Genomic DNA, 12,356 nt, shown 5'->3' with positions numbered 1-12,356 from the left:
GAATATGCAGGTAGGACAGCACTTCTGGCTCCCCTCTGCAGTTTTACAGCCAGAACTAAAACATCTTCTCCTGGAGAGTAGAACTTCCCCACCATTTCTGTTATCAGCTTGGATGCAGATCCCAGCTCACCACTTGGTAAATTGGAAAAAACTCTCGTTAGCATCTGTGTGTGTGGAGAGCCCTAAGAACACCTCATTAACTCATTAAAGAGGATTCTTACAGAGATTAGCTTAGTCAATCCTTCATTTAGCTACCAATCCATTCATGTGATGCCATTAAGCCCCTCACAAACAGCCAAGTACTTAGGAACACACAGTAGGAGCTGAGTTCCGTCCTGGTGTCACTGTGCTGGCGTGCACTTCTACTGGATTTATGCTGGATCAGTAGGAAAATTACTTCAGCCAAAAACAATCATTGTTTTGGACATACATGAAGCGTGCACACACGATGAACTGACTGGCTGAAGACACCCTCATTATATTGAAATGGGACACACGGGTTACCCATGCCCAACAGCACTGATTTTAAATCATCCTTGACTGAGCCTTGCTGCACACCAGGCATTGAAGTGGTACGGCAAGAGGCAGGCACACGCGTAACAGGGTGCAGTAATACCCAGTGCAAAGTGCCTTTGCCACTGCTCACTACCTGAGCAGAGAGGCTCTCAGGGAGGAACCTCTCATCCCCATCCTCAATTTCCTTTTACCTTTTCTCGTGCACCACTGCTGTCGGCCCATGCATGATCTATGTTCTGTAAGCCTCCTCCCCTACAAAGCCCAGCTGCCTCTGGCAGAGCCTCTCCCTCCCTTGTAACCCAGGTGTCCAGCGCGGCTTTGGCTCACCAGTCATGCTGATAGGAACAACATGATGCCTGCCACTTCAGGGTACCAGGACAGGCATTCCGCAGCAAACAGCAATTGCCATCTAGGCACAAGATGGCCCTCCAGGTACTGCTGTGATGCAGCCCAGGCAACACCTTGGCTATCAGGAGTTCTTAACTTGATTCCTCCATTCCCCCTCACCTCGTGACAATCAGACCTTCCACACGTTGGTGTCATGAGATTCAGCCCAATCGTATTCTCATCTTTAATACACAACTTGAAAATAACTCCACACATCTGCATTTCAAAGAACGTTCATTTAGTCCCACCTGCTTAATGAATTAAGACCCTGAATAGCTTCCATTCCCACAGTGCCATTACACAGACACATGCAGAGATCACATTTTCAGGAACAATGCTCTTGTTAGAAAGGCTCCAGACCTCTTTACCACAATTCACTCAGTACCATCCAACCCTACAGACTCTTCAGTCCATAGAAGCGGCAGCTGCCTTGCTGCTTGCTGACTACGCAGAGAACAAGCCCATCTGACCCACACCGGAAAACACGAGGTAGCCACTGCTACTGGGGGGAAAACCAGCAGCTTGCTGGATGCAGAGGACAGGAGAACCTGCCCTCAGCAGAGCTGCCTGGCTCCGGGCATCGCCCTGACCTGAGGCTGTGTGCTAAGTGGCTTTCCATATTTCAGGAAGCCAGACAAAAGCTGCTATTAATGCATCTGGGGCTGGAGGGGGGAAATCCTTGAATGTAAAGTTTCAATTGACTGCACACTGATGAAGTGGAGTAAATAGTAAAAAAGAGCTGCCCACACTAAAGGAGTTTGTGAAAGGGAACTCCACAGCTTGATAATATCACGAGCACCCTAGGAATCTGGAGAATGAGACAGGAGGAACCGTGGGGAAAATGAAGTTAGAAACTGCACACTGCACGGTTCATTTTCCTGGTAATTCCTTTTATTCATTGCTATAATCAACTTGACATGCAAAGCTGTTCCAAATTTACTGACAGCTTTTCAGCTGACATCTAGTTCTCAAGGTATTTTTTTTTTTTTAAAACTTAAATAGCTAATTATTCATCGCCTTAAACCAGGATATATAACAATGTCAGGAAATCATCTGCTCAAGTTATATCAAAAAGCCTTTTGGGATTAGTTCCTCTCTTTTGTATGCTGCAGAAAACACTCACTTGTAAACAATTAAATCATCATTTGAAATCTGTCTGTGTTTTTAGCATCTCTGAATGCAGCCTGAAAATCTGTATAAACAAGTATGTTATCACTGCATCCAGGATCCATTCGGAAAGGTTTTCCTCCGAATCACGTTATTTGAGGGAGGCTGAAGGCTGACTTTATGGGCTAATGCAGGCTCTGTGCAAATCCCATTATAGCACATCTCTATAACTAAAATAGCTGCTTAAGTAAATCAAAGCTACAGTATTCTCAGTGTGTGCTGAGAGCAGACACTTGCCACGAGGATATCAACACATTTTGACAAAGACACTGAGGCTTATTACCTCCGAGTAACAGAGCTGTGCCTGCTACAAAAATGGGTATTTCATTTAGCCCTAAAGGCTCATCCTTTGGCCTGAAACTACCCTAACCAAACTTCACAGCACTCTGCTTTAAGATGCAAAGCCCTCGCAACACATCCCTGCAACAAGAGCCAGCCAGATACCACAGGGGCAGAGACAGTTCAAAGGCTTCAGATTCCTATTTGAAACTGAACCTACTGCTCTCCTACTGACTCGCCTGCCTTTTTAAGGCTTGCATTCTTGTGGAATAATACAAACACAATGAGAGCCGAGCATCCCGCATGAAAAAGCTCCTTTGTAAGCCTGTCTTGGGCTGAGCACTGCAGTGTAAGTGGCTGGGTCTGGAGAGCGCTGCTTTGGGCATACAATTCTCCCCGTGCAGCATGCCACTCCGTTTCCAGAATTACCTCTCAAACAGCAGCACTACCCCTCCGCTGCCCGCACTGAGGAAGCGTGCTCATGCAGATACGCACCTCAGAAATGCATCGGTCACCCGAGCTTTTTGTTGGAGAGTTATGCTTACAGTCAAGGCTTTGACTCGTTATACCACTTCTCAGTGCTGTGCAGATTTTATTGGGAGATGAAGAGCCAATTTGCTGTTACCACTTCACCATTAATGACACCGTTTTATGGCTTTAGTAGTTTGATAAACCTTTTGGCTACGGCATCTAATCACTGCAGGCACTTCCGTTCTGTGATACAATTGCTTACCCAGTAAGGAGAGGGAAAAAGAAAAGAAAGCAAATTCCACCTTCTTCCTAGTGGAACGAGAGGCAAATAGCTCCCTGCGAAACTACAACTTCCTTTTGGGCTGTGGAAGAAAAGGCTCAGTATTCAGAACACCCCAGCCGCAGGGACGCAGCTGGCACGTCATTGTTTCGGAGAGGAACTCCTTCACGGGCAAGAAATCCGCTCAGATGCTATCACTGAACACAAAATCACACAGCCCGGGCTGCTGGAGCACGGGGCATGCCCTCGGGGTGCAGGATTGGCCCCGAGCCCCCCGCCAGCAGCTGGTGTTGTTCCCCAGGGCGGTGACACACAGAGGTGACAGGACGGCAACAACCACTTGCAGAGTGTCCAGAGCAGTTCATGGCCACGAGGAAAGCACAGCTAAGTACAGGCGGGATGGATGAAGGCACCGCATCCTGAACCTACACAGGACAGCTCTGCAGCCTTGGATTCCATCAACTCCAGACCAAGCAGTACTTTGACTGAGGGAAGAGGCTAATACTTGTGCCTTTCTGACATGCCAACGAGGGGGAAGATAACTGCCATGCTACCTAGGCTGCCACCTGTATGGATAAAGCACAAAGGAAAAAAAGTAGAATTCATATAGTTTATGGACATCTCCTGGAAGCAGGAAACCATCACTTGAGGCTATCAAAGATTTGTCCTGATGCTCACCTGTATTTGAGCCCCCTCCTTTTCAGGGCCAAACTTCAGTTTCAGTGGGGTTATTGCTATAGATTTATTTTTGCATTTGAGAGGCTGGGAACTAGCAGAAGGTAAGGACTAGAGGGGTCATGTGAGTTATGACCGCTGAGTCCTCTCTGAAGGGCTGCTCTACACCCAGAGGCATACAGCACGAGTTATCCTTAGCTATCATGTGCTGGATTTTCACTGCTCAAGCCACACATACTTGCCATGAGAGACTCACTGAGAAAAATAAGTTGAGTTGGTTTTTACTACACTAGGATCCGTGAATTGCCTTTCAAATACAACTGAAGCTAACTGGCAGGAATCTCAACCCAAGCCTGATGTCTTCCTGGCAGCTTGGACTGGGGAAAATAAAATAGCACCATTTTTTTATTTTTAATTTTTAAATACATCAGAGTAGCATGTACTTCAGTTTCTGGTATGATGTATTCAAGTAAACCATCATGGAAACTGTAAACTAGTGGGATGTTGCAGGCGGGCTCTCATCCAAGCATAAGGAAAAGCTTCCCACTTGCTGGAATAAAACCAGCACTTCTGGAGATCAGCACAGACTTACTATCCTAGTAAAAAAACAATGCTACACATGCAAAAGCTCTTCTCTTGAAGATACCATCACTGATCTGAAGCATAAACACACTGCTGCTCTGTCGGGAGCAGATAGTTTTCTGAGTATTACATTGCTAATGGCAATAGTAATCAAGAAGCAAGTGTTCAGGAAAAAAATAATCAAAGGAAGGGGTTTCTCATTCTAAATATTCTGTAGGTGACAGGTGACTGCCAAGCCATAGATAGGAAATTCAGCTTTATCTAAGAGGAAACACACTGACTCCGTCTGCTGGGAGCTTCCGTGAGCAGCAACTCCTTTAAGTAAAGGCAACATATATCAAACTCCTCCCAAACCATCTGACAGGGTTCCTGTATGTGAAAAATAATGTAATTTTTCAACCAATTATCTCACACAGTAATTATATTTTCACAGAGATAACAATTAAGTTTCTCCTACTGAATGACTTGAAATGCAAAACTTCCACAGCAAAACCTGTCAAACAAATCAATGATGTTCAGGATTTTCTTAGATGGTGGCTTTTTTTCCCCCTTTTGAAGAGACCATTAATACACATTTCTTTTTAAGAAAACAATGTATTCTTACTATTTTGGTCAAAAAGAAGTTGAAAAATTTCAGTAGAAGTCCACTGTACTTCCAGAAGAGCTAGATGTTGCTCTACAGGATGCCAGATCACCCGAGAGTTTGAACAGCTGAGTTGGGCGCATGTTTGACTTGGACAAAGAAAGAGCAGGTCACCAGATCTGAATTTCAGCACAGAAGTCATTAGCTTCTTTAAACAGATGTCTTTGAAGACAACAGGAATGCAGGCTTCAAGTTTGTTCATTTCTTAATGGCAAGAAGAAAGCCTGCCCTGGGTAAAAGATAGGAGCTCATTTCCAAAGGCAGGGCTCTCTCAGGAAGCAAGTATGGTGGTACTGAGCCCAGCAGAGCTGCAGTTAATGCTCAGCCCTGTTTCAATGGGCTGAAGGGTAAGAAAGCCCATGATCTTCCTCAATCTGTGGCAAGCAGGCCCTTTAAATAGTTACTCGTGGGCCTTATCCTCCAGTTGAACTAAAAAAAAAGGACAACTCATTCCGGAACAAGGAAGCAGGGAAGTGAACCTCCGAGCTTCTGATTGCTAGCTGAGGGAAAGTAATATATAAAACCCCCAAAAGGAGGAGTTACACCGTTAAAATCAGATGGCTATGAACACTAATTAAGAGCTAAAACTTACAGGCAGGCCTCGGGAGGACAGCAGCAGAGCTCTGGCTCATATTAAACACAGAAAAGCGCAGAAGGGGAGCCACTTTTCTGACACTTTTCTCCCCAAGTGTGCACACCTGCATTTTCCCAGCAAAACCAGCTGCAGGACTACACATAAACACAAAATTAAAGCACAGGCTTATGTGCTGGCTTGCGTTTACCCAGAAATCTGAGTTCTGAGAAAATATAATTGAAAAAGTTTCCTGAATAACCTTAGCTAACCTTCCTCTTCAGCTAACCTGAAGAGTCACCACGTCGTTCCCGCTGCCCAGCCAGCACCCAGAGGTGGCAGCAGCTTACGAGAGGGAAAGTCCTGCTGCTCTCACCGCCCATTCACCCCCAGCAGGCACACCGGTTGTGAAAGAAGCAGGCTGCAGAGGAAGGTACACAGGAACTGTTCTAACTTGGAAACGGGCCAAAAGAAAGTGTGAATTCACGTCTCTGGAGTCAAAGAAAAAAAGAAATGGGGATAAAACCTTCCCACGTGAGCCTGGGAATTCTCTGCTCTGAAGCGGAAATACAGCCCGCTTGGTTTACAGGTGGACATGTACATACATTAAATCTACTCCTATAAAGCACAACATATAGAGGAGTCAAACTGAGTCACTGAACACACCAAAATCATTCAAGCAAAGTGCTGGATGCTATAGTCTATGAACTCCACATTGCAGTTTGTAACAGTGATTTACCAAGTATTTTGGTCTAAGCTAGTATGTGCACGAGCAATTCTACTCAGACAATACCACTGCTCCATTTTACCCTGCTTTTAACGTGTAAGGCTCTCTGAGCTGCTGCTACAAAACGGGAAGTACCTCTACTCTCCATCTACGCTTTTTCTAAAGCAGACAGTGCAGATGTAAGATCTGCTGAATTAATGATCTCCATTAATCCTGGGTACAATTCTAGCAAGTAACACCTGACATTAATTTGATCACAGGCTCCCATCTGAGCTGATAACAGAAGTTATTAGAGAACTTGGAAAGTTTCACTCACCCATTACAGCGCCAATCTGCACATAACTGGCCAGGACAAGAAAACATTACAGATGAGGAAAAAAAACACCATTAAGTACATTTTGAAAGCTGTAATTGATGAGTATTTCACTGAGATGTGCTTCAGCAAGAGCTGGAGCAGAAGAAAGGAAGCATTATTCTTGCTGAGCACTCGAGCAGCACCATGCTGCCGCACTGCTCCCCAGGCACCTTGCTGCTGTTGGGAAGTTTCCATCCTGGGCTCCACCCGCACCCAGGACATGGCCATCTCCATCTCAAAGAATCATTCTGGAGTCACTGAGTATTCGAGGCCTTCCCACCTGTTCTACCTGACAGATCTTGATGTTTTCCTAACCAAGGCTCTCACAAAACTTGCCAGGGACTGGCTTTTAATTCCTATCCTTCCTTACAACAGCAGGGGAAACCCTTCTTTTTGTTCACCAGGACAGCATCCTTTGCATCTTCCAAAAACTCTACTTATGGCAGATAAGAAAAACTTAAGCTTGATTTCTGATAAAGACAATAAAAATCCAATTTTTAAACAGAAAGCTCTATATGCAATAAACCATGAGTTAATCCTTTGGTTGAGAGCCAAAAAAGGATATTTTGTAAAACGATTAACACTTTATAATTGCCTTTAACTACTCAGCAACTTTGCCTTTTAGCTTTAAACTTCTCCAAAAATCCACTTTATTGCTTGGAATACAGGAGAAATTAGCATCCTTTTTCTATGTACATTTTAGTCATAAAATCAGACTGTCACTGAACAGGGAGATTATTCTATCATTTTACAGCAATCTATTACAAACAGATTTCTTCCAGTTTAAGACAGAATATGCCAGCTGATGGTGTCTTCAGAAAAGAAGTATTCAGGCAACGAATAAACTCTAACGGCAACACTACTCGTTACTGCACAGGTCTTGAAGGGAAGGCAGCAAATGCTTTCCTCCTGCACAATCCGTCCTTGTTAGCAGCAAGGCAGAGGTCTCTGAATGCAAATGCGCTCTGTGCCGGCATCCTATAACGTTTGGCACCAGAACTTGAACTTTGTTATTTCCCCGAGGAGCAACAATTTTCTTTGTGCAACAGCAGGGCAGTGTGTCTTTCCAAACCTACCTGGCAGCCAAGTTTTACACTTAGGTGAAAGAGCCCATTGAGCACGCTGCCACGCGCCACAGACGGGCTCCGCAGCTTCTCCAGGAGGCAGAGAGGGCTCCTTGTCAGGCCGGGAGAGCCCTGTGACACGCCTGCACTCAGGAGTATTAAAAAGGTGCATCGGCTGAATTACATGAATAATGATTATAGGGATTTAAATGAAGTAGTTATGAAACCTATGTGGCCTCGCTCTTCTTTTTCTCGGACAAAAAACTGACTTCAGTGAAACCCATGCAGTAAGACCTGATTGCAAAGCAAGCCAGGCCCAACTTTGGAAGTCAGCAGGTATACAGAGACCCTGCCTCCAGCTGCTCGCAATGCAGCAGAGAGAGAGGAGCTACACCTGAGACAGCAGCTGAAGAGCCAGCACATGGTCTCATCGAATCTACACACCATTTGCTCTGTATTTCTTCCAAAACACTAGCCAAAACTGTCATTCTCTGGCTGTTCCATAAAACAAGCTAGGTGTCTGCTTTTCCATTTTAAGGATGCCATGGACAGCTCTAGTGTAACTGCAAGATGCTCCACAGTGCTTTATAAATACTTTCTCATCATCACAGACACAGCCAGATCTGCCCAAGTTCACAATATGCATATTCAGCATATGACACACCTAGATTTTTGACAGCCTCAGCCAGTGCTTTAATTTCATCCAGATAAGATTGACTGCAGCAAATACACTTGATGTGGCTTTTTGGTTTAGCTTATTTACTCTGCTAGTCACTTACAAAACTGATCCTCTCCATTGCCAGCAATGGATGTTTCCATCCCAAAATACCCTGCCTAGATACAGGACAAAGCACAAAAAAAAAAAAAAAAACAAAACACAAAGCACAAAACTGATAAATGCAAATATTTAACTGTGAGTTTCAAGACCTCCTGCAATAAGCACTCTCTTTGCAGAAAGTTCAGTGGCAGTACCTTTTAATTGCTAGGTACACCAAGCACACATCTTTGCTCATGCTGCAAACCAAACAAAGCTCCCCCACCTGGATAACACCGAACTGACCAGACACCATGTCTGCAAGCAATGGGGAAAAAAAACGTTGAAGTGGGCAACACATCGCTGTGCTGCTTCCCCCTCCATGCACAGGAACCCAGCTGCACGTCCTGATGGTGGATGTTACATTCTTCCATACAGCTAGAAAGTTAAAAAGTACTTCCAACATACGGCTGCAGATGAACCCCAAAAAAGGGCCATCTTGGAAAAAAAGCTCACAGCAGCGCTGAGCAGCTCTCTGTATCACCCACAGCTCAACTCCCACGGGGACCGAGGGCAAACCCAATGTCGGCAGCAGACCTGAGTCATCCCATCCTCCTCGGTCTGGTGGTTAGAACATTTAATCAGATGCACAAGAGAAAATAATGGTATTTGTCATGCTACATAAACTATAAGTTGTTTTTTTTTTTTAGTTGCTGGGTGTGAATATTGAGAAGAGCTGAAGTCTGAACCAGGCCACCAGGGAGTTTTCGGAAATTAAGAACTGGTACAGGGTCTGCAGGTGGAAGAAGCACAGCCCTTCTGCAGCTCAATATGCAGCACAGAAACTTTTTAGTCTGCCTCACACAGAACTAGCAGGGTATGCTGATTACCCACAGGCTACCAATTACCACTGCATGTTCACCTCCTCCCAACGGCACCCAGCAGCTTGAAGCTGCCTGTCCCGCTTGTTGTGGCACTCCTACCCACAGAGTCAGCTCATAGTCAGAGAGATGTTCCCCAAAACCTTTCATATGCTGCTCCCAGAATCACAGAATCATCTAGGTTGGAAGAGACCTCCGGGAGCACCGAGTCCACCCTCTGACCTAACACCAACAAGTCCCCCACTGAACAATATCGCTAAGCTCGAAATCTGAATGGCTTTTAAAGATCTGCCGGGACGGTGACTGAACCACTTCCCTGGGCAAAGGGAAACATCGCCACAGGTTCTGCTGAGATTTGAACTCAGGTCACTGGATTCAAAGTCCAGAGTGCTGCCCATTACACCACAGAACCAAATCACCAAATCTGTGGCCAACAGTAGTTTTGATTTTGTAGCTCACAAGACTGTAACCACTGTTCATCATTTACTACTGCGTAGCCAGGCAAGGATAAGCAATTTAATTAATAAGTGAAGGCACCCCACACAGAGCACTTCACAGGAAAGGGCTTGTTCTGTATTTTCGCAGGGTGTTCATCAATATTTCTGCCTCATGTACCCTTTTGTGTCTGGGAGGTAACACCACTGTCTGCAGAGCTCAATTTGTGCTCACTATGCAAACCAGGGCCAGTTGTGATTTGAATAAAATGAGATCCTCTTGCACTAACCCATGACCTCAGCCATTCAGATACACTTCCACTTTCAGTCTTGGGCTGTTTATTTTAAAAAAAAAGGGGGTGGGGTTAGAGCATTAGCATTTAGGTGACAGAGAAGCAAGGAATGGAGCTGTTCCTGCACGAGGAGCCTGCTCCCCTTGCAGCAGTACGCAGCACTCCCATGTCAGGAGCTCAGCAGATTGGAGCAAGGCAGGGACCCACGGCTCAGCCAGGCAGCACACGAAAGGCAGCTGGGTTTTGGTGAAGATGAACGGGGTGTGCACACACACTGAATCAGGTTTTGCCAGCATCCCCACTAACCCGCAGCCACACCCCTGCATCGCCACGTTAGCAGGCAGCCACCAGCTCTAGCACATCTGTCCTTCCCCTGGGGAATAACCAACAAGCCACTCTTTAAAGCCGCTGAGCCCTCCCCCCGTGGCTGAAGGCACCAGCAGCTGTGGATGGCGTGGAGAGACGTGTGTCTCCTCTGACAAAAACCAAGCACGGCCGCAGACAAACAAGAGCAGGCTCAGGAAGTGGAGAGGTCTCGATTCCCCACACCTCGCAGTACCTTCCTGAGGCAGCTCCCCCATCGGATGTGGGGACATGCTCGTGCATGTTCACAAGGCCCCACACGTGCACGGGGGTCAAAGGAAAGCAGGAGCCCACAGCGTTTGTTGCACGCTTTGATGCAATGAAGCAGAGAGAAGGGTTCCTGCTCCCGCAGCCTCCAGAGCATTTGTTGTTGTTGTTACTGCCAGTGTCACTGTGGCAGAGCCGCACGCTCCTGACAAAGCAAACGATCAAATCACAATCTGTTATTGTACCAGACTTCCAGCATTAATATGAAACAGCTTACTCTAACCTAATCCAACCTAAACCAATTTGATCGAGAAAAACCAGAGATACTTCAAAAGGACACGGCAACACAGAGGAGGCACCTCCCGCACCTGAGCCCCTTCCTCCTCAAGGTCAAGGCCTTACCGCAGAAGCAGGTGGGACAGCACTTCAAACAAGCTTGCCACCCTGTTTCTTCCCCTCGAGTTGCAAGTACAGAATGAAACAGAGCAACTGAAACGACAAATCCTTCTTCTGTGGTAGCCTCACAAGTCTGCACGTAGCTGCTGTCTTGAAATTGCATGTTCTGGCTCTGCCCTACAGAACACCTGAAACCAATATCAAAACAACGCCACATTGGCCAATTATGTCCACCTAAAAATTGACTTAATGCCCACCTGCAGCTGGGTGGAAGTTCCCCTTTATTAACTGGCTGCCAGCCACCTGTGCCCTCCACCTCAGTCAGCCACATGCTACTAAAGCAGAACAACAGAAACAAACTGCGTCACGTCACTGCTGCTCACCCCGTGCCTGTCAGCCCCATCTTTCTGTAACTGCCACCCTCCAGAGGTAACTGTGCTTGGAAAACCCCGACATGGCTACAGCTTGAATGACACTTCACACAGCGTGCCCTCTGAGCAGGCCACCACAACCCAGCTGTGGCTGCCCATGTTCAGACCCAAGCACACGCTACAGGGTGCTACAATGCTTAGAGACACTTCGCCAAAAACCTAAAGCAAGGAAGTCAGGTGTTGATCCTAGATCCCAGGCATTACAGCTTTTCTGAGTTACTGTGATACAGCAAAATTTTAGCTGGGACCTACCAAAAAAGTGCCAGGTGCCCTCTGGATGGTGCCAGAGACCTGAAATCTTCACTGAAGTTTCTGACAACCATGGCTAGTAAAGCCCCATAATAATAATTGGGTTCCACGCACGTACCCCCAAATCCCAATGCTCAGCTTCAGAGCAGTCTTTGCTTTAAATCCCATGACTTCCAAGCTTAGCATCATATTTCAACCGAGAACTACCCAGTTTTCTAGAGGAAAAAGGATACATACAATTTGCTTTTCATATACGATGTTGGTTCATCCTTGTCAATACACGCAGTAGAGGTGCTCCCCATGGCACCTACGTAACCACCAACCCATCTCCTTCCAGAAGGCTGAGAAGTGAAACAAGCTCTGTTCTGTCAGAGGACATGGCACCACAACGAGCGCATATGAACCCTAGGCCTCATTATCAGCTAATGCAAATGATTTTCAGCGCCATACAAACCACGCAGATGATCTGAACAATTATTTATGCAAAGCTGCAGTGCTGCTGAGCGCACACTGAGGCTGATGTGCTGAGCTGGCTTCAGCCACGACAGGAATTTAAAACAGACATCAACCATCAGCAAAAGCCAGCGCCATGCAGCAGCCCCTCACGTTCACAGGAGCAGCAGACAGATTT

General features: G+C 46.2%; 1 protein-coding gene and 1 non-coding gene across 3 annotated transcripts in view; both read right to left on the bottom strand.

Moving 5' to 3' along the window:
* XYLT1 (xylosyltransferase 1) overlaps positions 1–12,356 on the bottom strand; it is a 188,912-nt gene that overhangs the window by 152,289 nt on the left and 24,267 nt on the right. The gene's annotated exons all lie outside the window — the stretch shown is intronic.
* TRNAQ-UUG (transfer RNA glutamine (anticodon UUG)) lies at positions 9,693–9,764 on the bottom strand. Its single transcript has one exon. It is a non-coding gene; the product is annotated as a tRNA-Gln (tRNA).

This window comes from Anas platyrhynchos, chromosome 15 (assembly GCF_047663525.1).
Source record: "Anas platyrhynchos isolate ZD024472 breed Pekin duck chromosome 15, IASCAAS_PekinDuck_T2T, whole genome shotgun sequence".
Classification (NCBI taxonomy): Eukaryota; Metazoa; Chordata; class Aves; order Anseriformes; family Anatidae; genus Anas; species Anas platyrhynchos.
This window is presented reverse-complemented; position numbering and strand designations above follow the sequence as displayed.